This window comes from Setaria italica, chromosome V (genome assembly GCF_000263155.2).
Source record: "Setaria italica strain Yugu1 chromosome V, Setaria_italica_v2.0, whole genome shotgun sequence".
NCBI classification, from domain to species: Eukaryota; Viridiplantae; Streptophyta; class Magnoliopsida; order Poales; family Poaceae; genus Setaria; species Setaria italica.
The window spans coordinates 28,228,881-28,234,353 of record NC_028454.1 but is presented as its reverse complement, the minus strand read 5'-3'; positions in this window follow the sequence as shown (position 1 = coordinate 28,234,353).

Here is a 5,473-nt window from a genome sequence, read left to right as displayed (position 1 = left end):
TCCACAACTAGAGAATCAGTCCACGATGACAAGTAGTCCAGGTGATGTCTTTTGTAGCAGCATTGATGCGAGAAGTCTTTTCATTTTTACTAATGTTGTACTGCCAGCCCCCGAGCAACAAGTACCCAAGGAGACGGTGGCTGCTGTGGACATGGAGACTGCTTCTGCAACCCCCAAGGAATCGATTGTGGTTGAGGCGACGACTACCTCTAGCATCATGGCTACGAATCTAGCCCCCGAGCCAGAGATAGAAGTCGAGACGGCGACAACCCTCGAGGCCGTAGCTCTTGATTCATCCTCCAAGCCTGGGACGTCTGGTGGTCTTGTCGTAGTTCCACATGCGACCGCAACTGTTGAGACCGGCGGAGCTAAAAAGATAACTCTAGAAGATATCGAGCTGATCGATGATCCGCTGCTGAACCTAGATATGATAGCCACTATCATGGAGATGTACTGTCATCTCGGCAATTATGCAAAGGTGAGTTGAAATTGTTTTTCTCTGTTCGCATGATGACTGGCACCCATGTGTTAACATGAGTACTGATTTTTGAATTCCAAGACTCGATCAATCGCTCCCGCCGCAAGTCGGAGATGCTCGACGGGTATGGTGATACCGTGCTCCGTGCTGAAGCACTGGAGAAAGAGCTTGCCAAGGAAAAGGTGTACACCTCCCGCTTGATGATGAAGCACTACAGCTCGACGGCGGCCTTCTGGAACTGGATTCAAGACCTGGAAGATGAGAAGGAGCGTCCTCCTCGTAATAAGTCCCTTAATCACAAAATCGAAGGTAGTCTCTTCTCCTTTGTGTTGGTCAACTACTAATTGTATGTTGATTCTTATTAACCTGCTGTTGTTGAGAAAAATATAAGAAATTGGAACCGGAGCTTCAAGCATCAATCACCAATTGGAAAAATGCCTTCTATCGAGTAACAGATCAACACAACAAGCTGGTGCATCATGTTGAGAAGTTGGAGCATGATTTGAAGAAGGATACGCGAATGCACGAGGATGGCGAGGTTGATCTTGTTAATGCCATGAAGACCATCCGAGAGCGTGAAGCTGAGCTGGAAACTGCCAAACTCGCTCTTAAGGAGATATCTGAAGCGGCCCAGCAAATAGCGGATATGGTGGAGCCTCCAGTTGAGGGTGTAGAGCCCCGTCCGCTATCTGAAGTACTCAAGGATGTGCCAGGAAAATTCACCAGCTACATTTAGAAGATGGCGAAGTCTGTGTCCAAGCAACTGCTAAGCTTCATCAAGTCTTTTTATCCTCAATCTAATCTAGCTCCTGTTGCAGAGGGTATAGCAGAGGACTTCTCTGACGAACTCTTCCAGGAGTATATGCAGGAGATGGACCCCATTGCAAAAGAAGTAGCCAATCATCTAGTCCTTGAGTAGTTCTGTATTAAAGAAAACATTAGTTTTGTATTGAAGACATAATATGAATGCTTTATAATGTAAATATTTCTAAGTCTTGTTGCAATCTCTACTACTTTTGACTTGTTGTTATAGCGTATCTTACAATCTTCCCTAATATTTGCTCGTACGACAGCGAGATTGCTACCACAGTGTTGTCTGGCTAGCGCTTGCGGTTGTGACCTCCCAAATAGTTATTTTGGTTGTCATTGTTAGGGTGATCGTTGCAATTCCTATCGTTGCGTTGGCCATTATTCTAATTGTTGTTGTGCTAGGCCTTATTGCGATTGGACTCAAACCTTTTGATCTCCTTGTCTTCTTCATCTACCCACATCTGTACCATGATCTTGAGGGATTTGACATCAGCGAGGTATCTTCTGCCAAAGTCCTGGAACATCCAGTGGCCGTGGAGGCCATTTTCGAAACAGTCAATGACATCGCGCTCCGTGATATCCACGATTATGGCCTTCTTGTCGAAAAAGTGAAGTAGCTCCGCAGGGTCTCACCTTCTTGTTGCTTGACTTGAAACATGTCGATCCTGTTGCTAGGACGCTGCATTGCCCCTGCGTAGCTGTTGGTGAATGCCACCTTAAGGACTTTCCACGAGTCGATGGAGTTCTTGTCCAATGACTCGAGCCATGTGAGTGGCGCCGTGTCCATGCAGATAGGAAAGTAGATGGCTTTGGTGTTGTCATTTCCCTTGCTGCTTGTACTGACAACGAGTAGCATCGGACCATTGGACTGGGTCCTGCTTGCCATCGTACTTGGTGATGCCTGGAGGTTTGAACTTTTCGGGTAGAGTTGTCCTCCTCACACATCTGGAGAAGGCGGGGAACCCGTCAGTATAATCTCCTGTGTGTTCGACTTCTTGCTCGCGTTCACGGCGCCATTCGTCGATGATGGTACGGGCATCACGGCTGACGTTGATCTTGTTGCGGAGGTCTTCTACTGGGCGTTCGGGCTCTAGGTTAGCCCCACGGTGGCCACGGCCTCCCGAGGGTCCTGCTCAACTACCTTCAGCTCTAGTTTAGCTTGGTCTGATGCCTCCGAGTTGACTTGGTCTAGACAGAGGGCCTCTATGGCTGCTACCACATTGACTTCGTTGGGATGCGGTGCGTTGGACTAGCTGTATTGGATTCTACTGATCGAGTTGTTTGTACGCGCGTTCTGCTAGTTCAGCCAACTGTCTAGTGTACTTGTTTTGCGGCATCGCGCAAGTGATGAGATCAATAGACGCGATGGTGGTGAGGGAAGTACGATGGTGATGCTTTTGAACTGTTTCAAAGGCATTATACAGGTTCATGATAGGTAGGTCCGCTGCAAGGCGGCGGCGGCGCTCTGCTCTTGCGACGTTCCTTGCTCGTTGTCGAGTTCTTCTAGCTTCAGTCTCTTCTCCGACGATGTTGGCGGTGAGCTCATCCTGCGAGATGTCATCTGGGTGACGCTCATGTCGTGGGTTTCTGTGCCATTGCTCTTCTTCTTCATCCTCTTATCTAGTAATGAAGGTGAAGAGTTCTCGTTCTAGAGAGTGGCTTCCCGAGCTTGAAGTGATGACCTCCGTGGTGCCGCCTTCCTCATATATGGGTGACAGAGGAGCTCCCTCTTGATACGGCTTCCCGATCTTGAAGCAATGAGGTGGAAATCGTCGTCTTTGGCGAGAGCGGGCGGCTTCATGTTGGGCCAGTAGATGAAGCTGCCTTGGGAGTTGATGTGATTACCATGTCCTGCCGCGGACCTGAAAATGGAGTCTCTTCATCTAGATTCAAGTAGTAGTTGAGGTCCTCGATCGGATTGTGTAATGGACAGGATAGCCTAATGAATAGTGGCCACGTTGTGGAATCCGAAACGGGAATCGACTCTGGTAGTACTCCAACTCGCACGATGGCTTATACGCCAGCTCGTGAAAGTCAATCCGATTGGCGGAAGAAGTCGAGTTGTACTCGGACTCTTCCCCCCAGCCTTTGACTAGGTCAAAAATTGAAATTTTGCCTAAATTCTAGATGAGATCCTTTAGAGCTTGGCACTGGAGCTTCATGGTTTGTTGCTTCTTTTCCAGGGTCGACGCAATGTGACGGTGAAAATTTCTAGCACCGTCTGCAATGCAAACCCAGGAGCCAAAGACGAACGTCATGCCTGCTTCAAACATGACAATTGGCTTGATGATGACTTGTGCCATCAAGTTCACCAGTGGATTCTCGACGAGAGCCCCTACCTGGCGCACCAGCTGTCGGTGTTTAGATCCGACAACCTACCGAGGGGGGTGCCTGAGGTAGTGTTTTGGTTAATGGGGCTCATCGAGATCAAGAACTCGAAAGTAACGCAGACACACAATTTAGACAGGCTCGGACCGCTATATTTCGTAATACCCTACGTCCTGTGTGTTGGTTGGATTGAATTGCTTTGGAAGGGGTTCCTGCCTCGCCTTATATTGCTAGGGGCAGTGTTACAGGTCGATTGATTACAAGAATACTAGTCGGATACGACTAGAGGAGTTCTACTCTTATTACAACGAGTGCTTTCCTAATCCTTGACTAGTTTCTCTCTTTCCATGTAGACTATGCCATCCTGCGCCATGGTCTACATGTCAATTGTGTCTCGATGTCTAGCCCTATATTTAGGACTATCAAAACCTTCTGGTGGACCCATATACGTATGTACGTCAGCGCCGGCGGGTTGCTACAGGCGCGGGGCGCAGAAGTATGTGGCATCGCTCTCGGCACGAAGGAAGAGATGGACGTTCCCGCTGGAGATGAACAGCATGGTGTCGTCCAGGCGGGGGAAGTCGGTGCGGGAGACCCAGGCCAAAGCAGGCTCCGCCAGCATAGGGGCGGGGTCCCCAACCTCCTCGCCATGCAGGAGGACGTCCCCATCTTGGAGGGGAAGTGCATGGGAGCGCCCGCGTGGGGCGGGCGCTGATGGCCTGGAGGGAAGTCACGGCCCAGCCGCGCGTCCACCATCGCTGAGCGCACCACAAGGACCTGCAAGGGCGCTGCCCCCCCTCACCCCCACTCCACAGGGGACACGGCGGGGCTCGGGGGATGGGAAGGATGGCGGCGAATGGGTGTCTTCGCCCTCCCCCAGCGACGATAGCGGTTGACGAGAGCGCGGCTCCCAATGCCATCATCGTTCTTCAGGTGGAGGAAAGAGGGGAAGTCAAGGTAGCTCTCGTATGGCGATCGCGGCGGTGTAGTCGGCCCCCGATAGCGAGAGCTACGTGATGTTGAAGGGGTTCACCATGGCCCCTAGGGCCACCTCCATGTGGTGCCGGTTCCAGTGCTCGATGGGGTAGTCCTCCAGCGCGATCGTGGTGAAGCCCGAGTGCTCGAAGCAAAACCAATTGCGCACCTCCTCCGGGCGCTCAAAGCGGACGGTGTGCTCCATCACAAGGATGGGCTCACCGTCTGTCGTCGCCTCCCTGTCTGCCGGTCTAGCGAAGACGATGGTGTCGGCCCCCATGGAGGAGGGGAGGATGCAGAGGAGGTCACTGTCGGGGATGGCCTCGGACAGCAGGGCCGCACGGAGGATAGCCTTGTGGTCCGACACCGCAGGATCGATGAAGGCGTAGGTGTAGCGGCTGAAGTGACTCCAGTTGATCGAGGGCATGAAGACCTCCTTGTAGTGGTCCCGGAAGAGCTCAAGGTCTTTGAAGTCGGGGAGGCGAAAGTCGAGGAGGCGAGGGGCCGAGGCGGAGGGAGGGGAGGCCGCAATGGGAGACCCAGGGGGCAGAGGTTGAGTTTCCGAGCCCTCTAACGGTGCCAGCAGGGTGGAGGTCGGAGGAGGTCCGCCACGGTTTCCAGGGCGGTAGCCGCGCTATCATCGGAAGGAGGAGGCGTGGACACGCGATAGTAGGAGGTGTCGGAGAATCCTCTGCCGCAGGCGCCGAGCAGGGGAAAGACGTCGCGGGACGCGGCGGGGACGACTACCCACTGGGCGCCGGGTGCAGAGGGACCCCCGGCATTGAGGACGAGTGGCGAAACCGGCGATCGGGACAGTGGTGGAGGCGGTGACCAGAGTGGCTGCACCCTCTACAGCAAAGCGAGTCGCGGCACTCCACGACT